The 16,657-nt window shown below is 39.5% G+C and overlaps 1 protein-coding gene across 37 annotated transcripts in view; it reads right to left on the bottom strand.

Moving 5' to 3' along the window:
• Positions 1-16,657, bottom strand: part of GRXCR1 (glutaredoxin and cysteine rich domain containing 1) — a 309,082-nt gene that overhangs the window by 56,548 nt on the left and 235,877 nt on the right. For 7 of the 37 annotated variants that reach the window (XR_010409358.1, XR_010409360.1, XR_010409361.1 and 4 more), the window contains one exon: positions 7,728-7,782. The exons of 29 other annotated variants lie outside the window; for them this stretch is intronic. The gene's annotated coding sequence lies outside the window, so the exon portion shown is untranslated. Of the gene's footprint in view, positions 1-4,880; positions 5,463-7,727; positions 7,783-16,657 lie in introns of those variants that run through there. One more of the 37 variants, XR_010409379.1, reaches the window with a different exon arrangement.

The raw sequence follows: 16,657 nt of genomic DNA, 5'->3' as shown, positions 1-16,657 counted from the left end.
TTAGCACTAATCAAACACAGGGAGATTTCACTTGAAAATCTGGATTTTTGTCTGTTCTTGAAGAAACAGAATCTGACAACACTAGTTCTGTTGCATTCCTGTACAAAAACAGTACCTGAAGCTTGGTGGAAGCTACCCCCTTTAGGGGCACATGTCTCTTAAAGCCATATGTAATAACCATTCCCTTACATCTAGACAATTTCTTGCATTAACATTGCCTGCAGTGCTCCTTTCGATCTGAGTTTGTGATGTGGCATCTACTCTAATGAGTCTGTACACAGGTCTTATATGGGGGGAAATTGAGACTCCCAAGTTTATTCACTTGAATCAACTTTTTTTGGGAAGCAACGTGTAGTGGAAAGAAAACCCATCTCGAGCCAGTGCTTTGGTTAACTGTATGAACTTGGGGAAATCAGTTTACTTTTCTGGAACTAGGTTTTCTCTTCTCTAATATAGGAATAGCTGTAATCTAGCCCAAAAAGGAGTTGTAGGATCATATGTAAAATGCACTGAAGGCACAGTGTAAATTATAATACTTTACAAACATAGCAGCTTTCATTACCCAGTCACACAGTTGGGAGAAAAGAAACTGGTCTCTACTGGAAACCACCTTCCTACCAACAAACAAAAGCATCTCCTCCAATAGGAATAGTTGGGTTTCTATAGACATCATCAGAAATATGATTTATTGGCATTTGTTATTCTGCTCATCTCTTCAGATAACACTGACATCAAGGTGAGTGCCCAAATCATCATATTCAGGAGCATCCAATCCCAAAGTTATATGCTTACAACAGTGAAAAGCCAGGGAGCAAATGAATTAGGAACATCCCACCAATGGAAACATTGAAAAAATATACTTTCCCTCACATCCTATGAAAAATTCAAGCTGCAAAATCAGAAGACAAGGAACTAAAGTATGTTCCAGAATAATAAGTGGCCTTGACCATTTCCCTCATGCCTTTCATCTTTTTACTTTACAAAAAACCCTGTGCTCCTTCTTAAAGGTACAGGTGCCTTTTTCCTTCCATTCTCCCAAATATATACATATCATGTATAAAAACCAAACAATAAAAGTTTAAACTCTTTCTCAATTCTCTCCATCAAGGAAAATGCCTGAATAATCAGCTAAATGATGTCAATCCCTTTTAGTGGGTTTGGATGTGATAAGAATCTACTTTAGAGGTTGAAATACCTGCATCTCCTCTCAGCTTGATAGTTTCATAAGTATCTGTGATGAAGGGAAGTGATCTTAGTCTCTGTGGAATTCCCAGAATAGACTGAGAACCAAGTGCAACAAAGGCAGTGAAAACTGAGTCGAGAAAATTGGACCCAGCCTCAGGCAAATCCTCATTCCTGCCTCCTCCTTGGGTTTCCAGGTTTAACTCATGTCCCCCTGACTATTCTGATTGTCATGATTCCAACCTCACCTAAATATGCTCTTCTCCAGATTTCAAATACTGCATTCAGGAGAAGAAACTGGTGGAGAGCCCTTATGGGAAGCTTGGAAGTTGCCACACAAAGCTGATATATGTATTTTATGAGGACTGAGTCCTTCAATTCCATAAGGAACATAGGCACTCTCATTATCCTAACTTTTCAGCGAAGGAAACTGAGACACAAAAAAGTATGTGACAAATCTAAAGGCAGACAACTAACAAATGATGGCCCTAGTATCTGAGCTGAGTAAATCATGGAACTCAAATCTTTATATGGTCCTATTGGTCATGTACTGACTCTGTCGGAGTGTATCTATACCCCATCTCATCTGGTAGAGAACAAGAAATTAGAGGGACAGATACAGGACTTATGAATCCTGAAGTTTCATATATATACACGGATTTTAGATACTTAGGGTAGTAGTTTCCTGGGGCTGCTGCGCCAAATTCCTACAAACACGCTGAGTGGCTTAAAACAACAAAAATAGCCTTGCTATTTTGAAAATCAGAAGTCCCAAATGGGACTGGGAATAAATCACAGGATCAGCAGGGCTATGCTTCCCACTAAGGCTCTAGGGAAAAATCCCTTAGCTTCCCTTTCCCAGCTTTTGGAGGTTACCTGCATTCCTTGGATCTTGGTCCCTTCCACCATCTTCAAAGTGTACTGTAAGAGTCTCTGTTTCCATTGCCCCATCTTCTCCCTGACTCTGATCTTTGTGCCTCCCTCTTATAAGGACCCTTGTGATGGCATTGGGCCCATCAAATAATCCAGGATGATCTTCTCATCTCCAGATCTCTAACTTAATTACATCCTCAAAGTCCTTTTTGCGGTAAGGTAACATATTCACAGTCCCATAACAAATTGGGACATAGACACTTTGACAGGGCTGGGGGTGGGGGGGACTCCGTTATTTAGCCTACTATAGATAGACAGATAGATTTTAAGATACTGGACCATAGGTATAGGAATAAAAGGACTTCAAATTATACAATCTTAAAACAGAAAGGAAACTTGCAGATCCTCTAATCCAACTTGAGCAAAGGTATGGCAATGTCAAGAATACACTCAAGCCTCTGGTTATTGAGCTACATCTTCCTCATTGTGTTTATCAGCTTGCTTTATAAACAGGAAATGAGGTAATTCTAGTAAGGCAGGCATGAAACACATTGTTCTTCTAAGACCTTTGACACAATTACTTGTTAGTAGAACTTTCTCCAAGTTGCTACTGAAGAAATGGAAAGGGTATTAAAAAAGAAGCAAGTGCATTAAAAAAAAAAAAATTGCCTGATCTTTATCTACCCAGTGTGTTTTCTCTCTTTTCTACCTCTTACCTAGAAATATGCTTTGTTTCCTCCAAACAAGCCTTAGAAATTGCTCTGAAACCAGACACTAAGCATGACCAAATGAGGAGGTACTTTGTGTTACATGAAAAAGAAAACACAAATGAAAATGTTTGAAATTTCTACATAAAGCCAGAGGTTGAATTTGTCTGTGTTCTCCACAAAAGCATCTAGCTAATTTTTCAGTTCAGCTTCAAAGAGAACAAACAAAATTTCAAAGGCAAGAAAATGTTGCCTTTCCATTTCTTCTCAAATTTCCCCAAATTAGGTTGCTTTAATAAAAGCAACTAAATTGTAAGGCACACAAAGCCCACAGAAGCAGATGTGAAGAATAATGCTTGAAACCTTACAAGTCCTATTTTTTTCAAGTATATACCATACTATTTGGGATGACCGATGTAATTTTGTAAAGGAAGTTTACTTGATATTGATTGCATATTCAAATAAGAAATGCAGGTGTGTGTGTGTGTTTTTAAGATTTTACTTATTTATTTGAGGGAGAGAGAGTGAGAGAGAAAGAGAGAGAGCACAAACTGCGTGAGGGGCAGAGGGAGAAGCAGGCTCCCTTCTCAGCAGGAAGCCCAACGCTGGTCTCAATCCAAGGACCCTGAGATCATGACCTGAGCCAAAGGCAGAGGCTTAACCAACTGAGCCACCCAAGCACCCCAATGCAGGTGTTTTTAAATAAGATTAATCACAGTATTATTGGAAGGAAGAAAATAAATTTCTGGAAATGTTCTTCAATGGACACTGCTTGCTTTGATACCAGAGCTCCTAACTGGAGTTGATTATTGAATTTTGGAGATTCAGTTATTAGGAAAGAAATATGACCAAATTATTGAACAAAATAATAAGTCCCATTAAGTGGAAGATCTTATTGTGAACAATTTTATTAGTGACCTAATCAATACCAGAAACAAACAAAAAAAAAACTGATGAATTTTATGTCATAGGGACCATGTCAAATGAATGCATTTATTGTCACTACAAACCTCATAATATACAATGCAACAGATATTATTCCATTTTCACTGATAAAGTAAAAAAGTCACAGAGAGATTGCAAACTTGCTCAAGGTACATAATCATAAAAATCTTTTCCTGTTGGTATAGATTTTCTCTTATATGTCTTATATGTCCTAGGTTTATATGTCTTACATGTCCTAGATTTTCTCTTATATGTCTTATATGTCCCTCTCCATGTTCAGCTCAAGCCCCTCTTCCCCTAAGAACTCTGGTTCCCATGGGCTCTCAGCTTGGTCCACCTCCTTCTCTGTGGATGATCTCATCCAAAGCTTCAATAGCTAATTGAAGACTAATGAACTCTCAAGGATATAGCCTCAGCTCAGATTTCACTCCAGCACTCCAGATTGGATATCCAATTATGTATGTAACACTTCCACTCGGGATACTTGAATCCTTCCACCCTCTATACTTGAATTCAGAATGCCTGAAGCTAACCTCACCATTGCCACTATACCTCCTGAACCAGTGCTTGAAATCTGGGAACAGTCCTGATTCCTCCAGAGCTTTCCCTTATCGCTGCCCCCTACACTCTATAAATCAAGCAGATTATAGCCTGTCTCCTCTCTGTCCCCACTCCTATAGCTTTAACTCAGGTTCCCACAGTTTCTCACCTGGATTACAATAGCCTCTCCACTGGCCTCCGTGGCCCTAGAGTAGACCCTTTCTATCCATTCTCCAGAGCCCATGTGAGAATCTGATCATGTCATTTCTTTATATAAAATAATAATAAACAATTGCTTCTCACAGCTTTCAGGATGAAGGTCAAATACATAAAGCCCTTTGTGATGTGTCTTTTATTTTGTCCCCTGGCTTTGTTTCCCATAGCACTCATTGCCATGCACTGATTATTTATTCACTAAAATTTATAAATTCCGACTATGTGCCAAATTTTCCAGACACAGCAAAACATTTTTACCAAAACATGCCATGTCCTTTAGTGCCTCTGACTTTCTCTTCTGTCGTCCTTATGCCTAGAACACACTTTCCTCCATTGTTCACTCTCCCTTCTCAACAGACACAATTCACATCCAGCAGCACCTCTCAAGGGAGCCCCCCTTCCTCCCTCCAATGGGATATGTGCTGTTCCTCTTTTGCACCCCCAGCATTCACTCTGCACCACCCTCTCTTACCCTACCATGAGACCAGGAGCTTCCTGAGATTGAAGGGTTTGTGTTATTTAATTTTGCATCCTCTACACTTAGTAGAATGTCTGGAGCATGATCGGAGGCACTGAGCACATATTTATTGAATGAAGAACAAACCAAGATTTAAACCTATGACCATCAGATCCTAAAGTTTATGCACTTTGCACTATAATATAGCAACACAATATAGCATGATAGGAGAAAATCAAGAAAAAAGAAAACTCTCCAAAGTGATGTTTTTAATCCAAAATAAGCAAAACCAAAATAAGCAAAACCACACTATTTTATTATCAAATTGATTTTTACTTAAGGAAATATTTACAGTGGATATTTTCCTATGTCGTTAACAAGCTTATGACATAATAACAAATTTGCTCTCAGCACAATACTCAAGGTGAAAACGCAGGTTGTTGTTGCTTGGTCATTGCAGTAGGTGTATGGAACTGACTATGAAGTGGTCCCACACACACACACGTGGGAAGCATGAGGTCGGATAAAAACTAGCTAACCACCTTTAAAACAGAATAGAGAGCATCATTATTCTACATTAGTCTCCATCAAGATGTGGCTAAATGCTTATGCAGAAGTTAGCCATGCCTGAGGAAAGGTTAGCCTGTTGCCTTTATTGTCATCCACCATCTACCTGGCAGCTTCTACTAAAATGGTATTTAAATGTCTGTAAGAAAACAACCACCCTCTGAAGAGATCCCAAACCTGCATGCCACAGTCATACCCTCAGCCAGCTCTGGGAGAGAGAAACCATCTTTCTCTATGTTACCCAAGCTATGATAATATACGCATAGAAGGTGCCAGACATGGTGTTCTCGTCACCCCCAAATGTGGAGAAAGAAGAAAAGAGGAAAGAAAGGCTCACAATATATCCATTTTCATTTCCTTCTCCACCCCGGTCATGGCCATGGCCATGGTTTATTTACATGAGTCAATAAATAAATTCCTCTTCCTGTGTTTTTTTGCTTTGGTCATGTTTGTCATAACCAACCAGAGACGTTGTTACAATACCCAGGATTTCAGCAGATTCAATGAACTTTAGTGATTACATTTTTCTCTCCAGAAATAAACATTTTTCCAAAATAACCTTTTTAGGGGAAATCAGACTTTTTAACAGTTTTCACATGCTTGGGATGTAGCCTATTTCTACACTCATATATCACCTAGGCTCAAATAGAATAATTAACTGAAGGGTGCCTGGGTGGCTCAGTTGGTTAAGCGACTGCCTTTGGCTCAGGTCATGATCCTGGAGTCCCGGGATCGAGTCCCGCATCGGGCTCCCTGCTCGGCAGGGAGTCTGCTTCTCCCTCTGACCCTCCTCCCTCTCATGCTCTCTGTCTCTCATTCTCTCTGTCTCAAATAAATAAATAAAATCTTTAAAAAAAAAAAAAGAATAATTGACTGAAGACTTCAGGAATACCTGGCTGATCTCTTCCCTCTTGACTTCATGGTATCAAGAATTCTGAATCTGGAGGTATGAAACCTAAGTCGTGAATCCCATCTCTGCTAATCTGTAGTAAAAGTACCTATAACAGATTGATTCTCACATTCATAGAATAGGTAAAACCCTCCTGCATCCACATCACCCAGCTCTTATGAGGATCAAACAAAATGGATGGCATTACCATACTTTGTACAGCCATGCATAAGTAACTGCTATTAATCACTGGCATTTCTCAAGACTAAATCTTTGAATTTTTGATATCTTTTCTAAAATTCTCTCCCTTGAAGGACTAACCGATTCGATTGCCGTCAACTACCACCTTCTTGGCCCTGGATCCCCCGTCAATACGTTTTTTCCTGTCTTCTCACCTCAGCTAGTTTAACAAACATTTCCTTTTTAAAATCCTGACATAGGGGTGCCTGGGTGGCTCAGTCAGTTAAGCGTCTGCCTTCAGCTCAGGTCATGATCTCAGGGTCCTGGGATAGAGCCCCGTGTCGGGGGCTATCTCTCTCTCCCTCTGCCCCTCCCCCTTGCTTGTTCTCTCACTTTCTCTCTCTCTCATAAATAAATAAAAATCTTTAAAAAAAATAAGATAAAATCCTGACATAACCTCAAACTGAGCAAGTCTAAAATCAGACTTTTCCCCAAATCCATGTTCTTCTGATCTTCCATTTCTGGCTTTGGGCTGTTCATCTTCTACGGGGTCCTGAAGTCACCTTCCATCCATTCCTCTCTATTGATCAGACCCAATCATAAACCAGTTTCTACTGTGGTCATGTCCTTATAAATTTCTCTCACATCTGTATTGCTGCTCTTCTTACTGCCCCCATGCAACACTAAACTGTCATCACCTTTTGCCTAGATTACTATACCCTAACTGACTTGTCTACTCTATTTTTCTACCCCATGCACTATCTCCTCTCTACCAGTGTCAGAAAAATCTTCTACAAATCTTCTTCCTGGGAAGTTACTGATCACATATATATATATTATATATACACATGCACACATTGCAATTCTGCAATGTAAATGTCTTTATTTATTTGAAAGATGAGGAAGCTGAGACTTAGAGATATAAAATTACTTGCCCTAAATCATGTAGTTATGATGTGGAAAAACAGAAGTGAACCTAGTACCTCTGCCTCCCAAACTGATAATGCAAGGTCTTCTGCTAACTTGTCACATCTCAGCCCTTCCATCAAGGGCTGTGTGGCTTCCTTTCACTCTTAAGCATCTTCTGATTCTCCCCTTACCTTCAATCTATGCTTTCCTACATGGCATTAAGGCATAATGGCATTATGTCTGACAAAGAGATTGTGAATACCTTGATGGCAATGTTCAGATCTTCAAGTTTTCCATCTCTGTATTATTGTCTGCTCCTAAAATAAAGTTGAACATAGCAAAAAAGAGAGACAGAAAAAGAAAGAGGGAAGGAGAAAAGGAGGAAGAGAGGGAAGGAAAAAGGAGAGAAGAAAATCAAATTTTCTAAAATTCTGATAGGAAACAAGATGCATTATCATCACTTCTCAGAATAAGGCCCATAGATCCCCTGCATCACATCCCCAGGAGGGGGGGTCCCAGGGTCCCACCCCCACTGATTCTGATTCGGGAGCAGGAGCTCTGACTCTGCACTAAGAGCCCCGGACAATTCTTATGCACACTACAGACTACAAATCACTGAAACCTGAAATCTCTCCTTGTTTTTGCCACAAGACAGAATTTTTAAACAGCATATTCTATTTGTGCCCCTTGAGAGTAAACAAACATTTAATAGGAAATGTGCCTAATTCCTATGACTATCAATGGATGAGACTGACACCTTTTTCTCATTTTCTCTTTCTTATGGAAAGAAGAGCTCCTAATTAAAACCTCCCACAGAGCTGACAGTGAACCTGACAGGTTCAGGCACCTACACTGTCTTATTTTCTTTCCCGATTTTGTGAAGGAAATGTGACAGAAGACAGTGAAATCTTTTTTTTTAAAGATTTTATTTATTTATTTGACAGAGAGAAAGAGCACACGCAGGGGGAGCAGTGGAGGGAGAGGGAGAAGCAGACTCCCCGCTGAACAGAGAGCCCAACGCAGGGCTTGATCCCAGGACCCTGAGATCATGACCTGAGCTGAACGCAGATGATTAATGACTGAACCACGCAGGTGTCCCAGAACTTTATATTTTTTAATTGAAGTACCGTTGACATACAATTTTATATTGGTTTCAGGTGTTCAATACAGTGATTCAACAATTATATATCTTACCAAATGCTTACCGCGGTTAAGTGTAGTTACCATCTGTCACCCTATAAGCTTACTACAATATTATTGACTGTATTCCCTATGCTGAATTTTCATCTTATTTGTTTTATAAATGGAAGTTTGTACCTCTTAACCCCCTTCACCAATTTCACCCACAATCCACCCCCTCCCCTCTGGCAACCACCAGTTTGTTCTCTGTATTTATGAGTCTGTTTCACTCCCTCTTTTAAAGACAGCACAAGAACAGGCTGTGAATTGAAAACTTTGTGAGCAGATTTTCAAATGATGTGCTCAAACTGCTGTTTTAGTTTGGAGGATACACCAAGTTAATAAGAAAAAAAAAAAAAAGCTTCATGATGGTTTCCTATGTTGAACCATCTATATCATTTTAAAAAGGGGAGGAGGACATTACCATATACTTTAAGTTTGTTCGTTTTGCTTTGTTTAGCTTTTTGTTTTGTTTTTAATTATAAAGATAATTTTATCCTTAAGAATTTACACTCCCTCCACTGACATGTATTATAAGATGACGGGTTCACCTGAGGCCCTTTGGTCAATTGTCATTAAAGAGGGATTTGATCTAAGTAATCCCAACTGAAGCAGAAGCTGTGGGGGATAAGGCCGGCCTAGGAATCAGAAGTCCCAGATCTTATTTCCAGTTTGGTCACAACTTTGGGGTCTTTATATAATCCCTCCAGAACTCACTAGCCTCTCTAATAAATGAGAGGAGTGGACTAGATTAAGGGCCACAAATTCAAAGGTTTCTCAGGAGCTGCGCAGTTAAAGCAAGCATAGGAAGCAAAATGGTAACAGAAGATGACAGGCTGTAGTGGTGATTATCAGGACTGGATTTTATGCCCTCTCAAAAGGCATCTGAATTGGGGCTCCTGGGTGGCTCAGTCAGTTAGGTGTCCAACTCTTGATTTCGGATCAGGTAAGGATCTTGGGATCCTGGGATCCCAGGCTCCACACCTAGTGTGGAGCCTGCTTAAGATTCTCTCTCTCCCTCTGCCTGCCCCTCCCCACCCTTAAAAAAAAAAAAAAGCATTTGAATTGGAAATAATTTTAAAGCACTATGTTTTAAACCTCTGAAAGTCAAATTTAGCCCACAAGCTACTTATGATCTCTGAACTAGATAGTTTTTCAAGTACCTTTGAGCTTTAACCATGTGATTCTAAAATAATAAGTAATGGGGTGCCTGGGTGGCTCAGTTGTTAAGCGTCTGCCTTCAGCTCAGGTCATGATCCCAGGGTCCTGGGATCGAGCCCTGCATCGGGCTCCCTGCTCAGCGGGGAGCCTGCTTCTCCCTCTCCCACTCCCCCTGCTTGTGTTCCTTCTCTCGCTTTGTCTCTCTCTGTCAAATAAATAAATAAAATCTTAAAAAAAAATAACAATTAATGGTCATTGAAATCACCTTAAAGCAAAGATAAAAGTTAGCATCTATCTAGTTCTTACTCTATGCCAGGCTCTTAGCTAAAGACTTTACTTATAGTAACTCATTTTAATCTTCCTAATTTCTCAGTGAAGTGGGTATGTGGTTATAATCCCTCTTTTCCAGAGAAGAAAATCGAAGCACAGAGTTTAAATAACTTATCCAAGCTATCCCGTATGTTTCCGTTTTGCAATTGCCTTATGTTATCCTCAAGTCTTGTGATTACAATATGTTAATTTTGCTTTGGATTAATTTTTTTTAAGTATAAAGAAACCAGAGAAACAGTTATTACTTGCATGAGCTTGCTCCCTGGAAGCAACACAGCACTCGTGACATTCGGCAGATTTTCTATGGTCAGTTTTCTATGCATTTTGAATCCCAAGATCATACTGTATACTTTAGATTATTTTTACTTTAGGTTTTTAATTGATATGTTTTATGCTACATATTGTCGGAAGCATTTCTCCATGTCACAAAAAATCCTTTTAAGTCTCATTTCTAATAAATGCCTAAAATACCATTAAAAAAAAGAATTACAATAGCACTATGCAATAGAGCAAACCAGGCTTAATCAATTTTAAAATGGATTAAATATTCAAGTTATAAACTTTAATCAAGAGACTTAATGAAAGCTAAAAGTAATATTTCAAATTTAGGTAATATTTTATATATTAACATTATTTAATGTTCTCTCCATAAGTAATAAATAATCAAAGTTATTTTTGATGTCTCTAAATTACTGAACTAGCATTGTGTACTTAGAGGACTAGCTGTTATTAACAAACTAGAGAATAAGAACGGTGGTAAATTTTCACAAAAAATGAATTATCTAAAATGTTAATAATTTTTAAAATTAAGAAGTGTTCGATCGATGTCATCTGTAAGTTAATAAAGTCATAGAATCAGAATAATAGAACTAGAAGAGATTTCTAGAAACCAACGGACACTGTTCCTTGACCCATTAATTGGACTGTATCATAGCTGCAATCAGATCACAGGAATTAACAATTTATTTTAATCCAAAATACCAAATGAGATAATCATTAAAATTTGATCATTTGTATTTCTGGTTTCTGCTCCAACATGTAAAAGCTTGGAAGTTGTCACTTCCATCCTTGCAACAAGTAAAAGCTGGACAAAATTAAAATCACTGACTTTTGGGGGGTCCATCAAAGAACTGAGGTTTCAGGGCAAACTGCCACCCTGAAACCTAGGGAGACAGATGGATTCAGGGAGACAGCTGAGCTCTGCTTACCTAGAACCCAAGTCTTTGGGAGCCATAAGTGGATAGGACATTTAAATGGTAATTTTGATAAAATGCTGGAAGCTAAATGTAGACTAGCATGACAGTGTGCAAGTCCAAGAGCTGCTGTTTTAGGGGGATCTCCACACTTTCATGAGTTTTACTTCCAGGAACCACAACAGGTTCTCACAGTGAAGGACCAAAAAAGATCCCTCCAGGCTCTGCCAGGCATTGGGGGGGGGGGGGGGGGAAGAGTAACCCTTGTGAAGTGCAGTTGGAGCTAATACCCCATCATTAAGTGTGGGCTACACAGAGTGCTTTCCTTCCAAAGAGCATAGCAGGAGAAGTAGGGAAAGAGGGTGAGTATACAATGCAGAAACCTAACAAGCACTGCCTCAGCTAGGCAGTCAAGTTCAGCTTCAACTGTGAAAAGTCAGGTCCATGGCGGGTACCTTTACACGATATGATGAAAATGGAGCTTTACCTCTGTGTCTTCCTCCCCCAAACACATAACCCCAGTATGATCATAAGAAAAACATTGAACAAACCCCAACTGAGAGAAATTCCTTATCTGTGCAATATTCCCCCAAATTATCAAAGTTATCAAAACCAATTAAAGTCTGAGAAACTAAATGTACTGTGTTATCTTACATGGGATCCTGGAACAGGAACAGGACATTAGGTAAACACCAAGGAAATCTGAATAAACTATGGACTTTAGCTAATAATAACGTATTAATATTGGTTCACTAATTGTGACAAATGTACTATACTAATTTTAAGATGTTAATAATAGAGGAAATTGGATGTGGGATATATGGGAAGTCTCTATATTATCCTCACAATCTTTCTATAAAAACTATTCTAAATAAAACATTTAATTTTTAAAAAGCAAAGCCTAATAAACATGAAAAAATCTAACACTAGTAATGAAAAGCTTACAAAATAATGTAAATATTAATAGTTTGCTGTAACTCAGGTAATTATTAATTAAAATTAAAGAATTGGATGTTGTTCCCTCATTAAAGACCAATTTTCAGCTTGGTATGTGGTCTCAAATATATTGTGCTTACTATAATTTTTATTGAAATTATAGTAGAAAGCAAAATGACAGTCTTGTTTCTATTTCTATTCTTGTTTCAATATTTCTATTATTTGATAAAGAAACACAGTTGCTCCAAAGAAGGATACAGCTCATTCTTCTTCCCCTCGTCCAAGAGAAGAGTGGGAAAATACCTGGTAGAGCATTTTCCAAAATTAATTTCACAAAATCACAAATTTTTTCCACAGGAAAAACAGAAAAGCAGAATGGGAGTTTTTTAATGAAATATTACATTCCTCTCTTGAAGAGCCATGGTGTACTTCAGCAGAAAAGACTGAGAAGTCCTAGAGTAAAGACACCTTGTGTGGCCGTCGTACAGTTTTTCACAAAGCACATATTAACATTGAAAGAACACCAGATTTCCAAATAACAAAGTGCATTCAGATCATTCAGGGAGAACATTAATCAAAATAATTTAAAAATGCCCTTCTTAATCACTCCAGATGCATCTGCCTGGCATTCATACCACTCTACTCTACAGTCTATTTATCCTTCGTTACATGTCCAGCCCCTATCTTGGACTCCTTCACCACAAAACTCTGCTCGTACAAAGTTCCTCTCTCTTCATCTGGAGATTAATTTCATTTCTGAGACTTGCTTATGTCTACCTATCTGAAATGCCTTCTTCCTTCCCTCCTCTCCAAAGTCTCCCCTCTTTCAAAGACCAGCTTAAGTCACACTATTGCACAAAGACCTCCCTGTTCTCTCCTGACCCTAACCATTTCTTTCTTCATTCTTCCTCCTACGGTCTATGATGCTTACTTTGCCATTGACTAGACAATGTCCAATGACTTCACTCAGTATTTCTCAAAATGTGTTTCCATAAACGATCCAGTTTTTATTTGGTTTTGTTTTTCCCAGCCAAATCTTAGTACTAGAAATCCATATACTTCAGTAGAGAAAATGCTAATTTGGCTATTGTTTGTGTGTCTCTGAATGCATATATTTGCCATTTCCTTTACATAATTGTTTGAAGCAAAAAATAAGTCCTTCACTTGATGGTAACCTACCAAATGTAATGTTTAACACTCGGTGCATGAAAAATACGTGTTGCATTAACATGTTGCTGAGCAGTCATGGTTTCAGGTATTCCAAAAACATCTGTATATTCAAGGAACTTGTTTAAGGATCTTCCTCCTATCATCAGAAGCCAAGAGTATGGAGTCCCCACCACAATCTCCAACCAAAATCTCAATCCCAGACTCAGATCCTGGGAAGGAAGTGTTCTTAACTAAATGTATTAGATCTCAAAGAAAAATGTCATTAACCATAAGAATAATCTTTGTCCAGGATCCTGAGCTTTCTCTGAGCTCACTGATGGGGTCTTGTCATCCCCATTCATCTCATATCTAAGCTCCTATCTGCACATGAATCTGTCCAAGGCACTAGTTTGAGCTATTATATATGGGGCTCTTATTTTTTTCAGAGTTTATTCACACAGTGGGTCTAATACAAACATGGAGAAAAGGTAAGTGAACATATTTTCTAAAAAACAAAATAGAAGTCAAGTCGAAAGAAATTAACTGTGTCATGTGATGGAGCAAGTGCTGGGCTAGGAAAATGTGTAGTTTACTGTTAGCTAAGATGGAGAGAGAACTTGTTTCTCTTGGTGCAGCCTCAAAATACTCTCTGTAGATGAGCATTCTCAAGAAAATTGTATGAATTCTATGAAAAGAAGTGCTGATCCCTGTGTTCAGACATAAAAAAGAGAGACTCCGTGTGTGTGTGTGTGTGTGTGTGGTGCAGAGGCAGGGTGTTAAACTGAATTACCATTTGTCTCATTACAAAATTGTTCAGTGCATCTCTTCTGCCCTTTTTATTGCTTATTTTCTCTATTACCAAAATTGCACTTAGGATATGCTAAACCGTGTGGGTACTTTTGAATATCTATGATGTCATATCATACATATGTAATGGGTATATTACAGTATATTCTCCATTGAACATAACACTCTTATTTTTTTCAGTTAACTGCCCCTAACTGTGCTTTATCGAATCCCACTAAGAAGAAGAGGTCTCCTTAAGGATGCCATAACTTCTCTGCTCCTTTCTGACTTAAAACGGTGCCATTTAGATATTTTAAGTAGTGCTATTGATTTTACAATTGCAGTCTCAAACCTAAAGCAGATTCTCCTCTTTCTCCTCCCTGTTCAGCTACAATATCTCTTTGCGTCTAACTCAGGAGAAGGAAGGGGAGTCATGGAGTCTGGTCTTTGCTCCCCTTTTTCCTTTCTCAGAGCACCAGCTCCTCCTCCTTGTAGGGGAGGAAGTGGAAGGGGGAAAGGGGAAACATCTCAATTCACTAATTGGACATGCTGGTTTCCCCTTGATGCACCAAGGCAGTTCTAGCTATAGGACAGTAGATAGGGGGGCATGGGTGCAGCCCTAACAGGCCTATGCAGCACTCCTCCACTCTGGCAGGCCCTTTAAAAATGGGACCACTTCTGGATGATCTCCAGCTTGTGGATTCAGGCAACATCCCCCTGACACATAGTCCCCTTTTCCTCCATAAAGCACTGGTTGCAGAAAGACTCCAGTATCACTGCCCTCAATAGCCAGGCATATGGAAGGGTGTCCTCGCTTCCATATCTATTTGAACTAGGAACTAGATGTGAGGTGTGTCCTGGCTTCCTCTCTGCCTAGTAATATCTCATTGGGCCATCTTTCTCTGATTCTCTCTTCCTGTGCTTTAATATACATTGGCAGTTTAGAAGGTTCTCTCACGAAGCACATGTCTAAGTTGAGCGAAGTGGCAGTCTCTCCTTCTTTGAGTCTCCTGGAAATCAAAGATGATTCTCTCATCACTCTCTCCACCGACCTTCCTTAGCTTAAAAAAGAGGAGACACCAGCACACTTCTCTCTCCACCTCAAGGGGTAGGATGGTAGTCAATGAAGGGGTAAGTTCTCCCAGGAAACCCTTCTGGGAGGTAGGCATCTCCAACTGCGGCTAGCTCTCTAAAACTCAGGACCACTTAACTCCTTTTATATTTAGCCTTGGTCTTTCCAGGGCAAAAGGAAATAAGTTCTCTCTCAACAAATAAACTGCAAATAACTATGTGGACAGAGATGCTTCACACTCCTTTAAGGGCCCACATGTGGCAGATTGCCCTGTGCTGATGCTCAAAAAAAATACTCATTCATTCATTCGAGAGCCACCCGTGGTTGATCCTAAACAATGTGGCCTGGTCTTTGCATTCTGAGGATACTCACCTGATCGTGATGATAAGTAAACTTTCTCTGTATGCTTTATAGGCCAGAGAGAGAGAGACTTTGATCCATGTTTAAATATTTACCTTTATGAATTTTGAGATGCCCTCAACCACATTTGAAACTTCAGTGGGCGATACTGAATAGGGAAAGACACTGGTCACCAGCTTACCAATCTTTGGTGTTGACTTTCCAAAAAGGAGGGGCAAGTTACATGAATAAGCTAGAATCCTGTCTGCATATTGCAACATGGTAGTTCCTTTAGCTTCTAGAAGATTTCCTGACTCAGAGGAGGCGCTTGGTCAATTTTTAGCTGATAGGCCCAAAGAGTGCCTATCTAATAGATAAGAAACTATCCAGTATGATAACATACTTAAAAGGTTTCCTGGCCATTAACTCACCATTGTACATTTGACAGAATGATGAGGTGGGGCTCTTTCTGTTACAATTTTGACCATGACCTAAAGTGGAAATAAGTCAATAGGTGCCAAAATGACTCCTGTATCCTAAAAGGAGATTCTCTAGAATGGGTAACCAGTGTGCTGCATGAACCAGCAACAAGAGCATCACTTGGGGCCCTGCTGGAAATGCAGAATCTCAGGCCACAGTGCCAACCTACTAAATCAGATCCTATGCCTGAATCTTGGCCTAACTCTTTTCTCTCAGAGTTTATGAAAATGTCTATAGGCAAGAGACCAGCTAAGAGGCTTTGGCTGCTTGATAAAGAAGGGGCATTGAGAACAAACTGCACTGAAACCCACTCTGGGGGGTTAATGTGTTTCCTCTCTGTGGACCAAATGTGGGCCATGAATCAGGGAGCTGCCAGGAGCTGCTATGAATCATGCCCAAGAATACCGCTGTGGAGAGACACATTCCAGGGATGCGGCATAAAGAGCTGGATGCCAGAAGCTGAAGAAGGAATCTCTGCAGGCCTGGTGGAATGCTGAATGCATCTAGAGGATAGCAGTTGAAAGGACCCAGAGTGGATATCACAGACAAACACAAAGGTAGCCCATG

The sequence above is a fragment of the Mirounga angustirostris genome, unplaced genomic scaffold, assembly GCF_029215605.1.
Source record: "Mirounga angustirostris isolate CCGP_5_RB_7025 unplaced genomic scaffold, mMirAng1.0.hap1 SCAF_2, whole genome shotgun sequence".
Lineage (NCBI taxonomy): Eukaryota > Metazoa > Chordata > Mammalia > Carnivora > Phocidae > Mirounga > Mirounga angustirostris.
The sequence above is the reverse complement of the archived record's forward strand: the minus strand, read 5'-3'. Positions and strand labels throughout refer to the sequence as shown.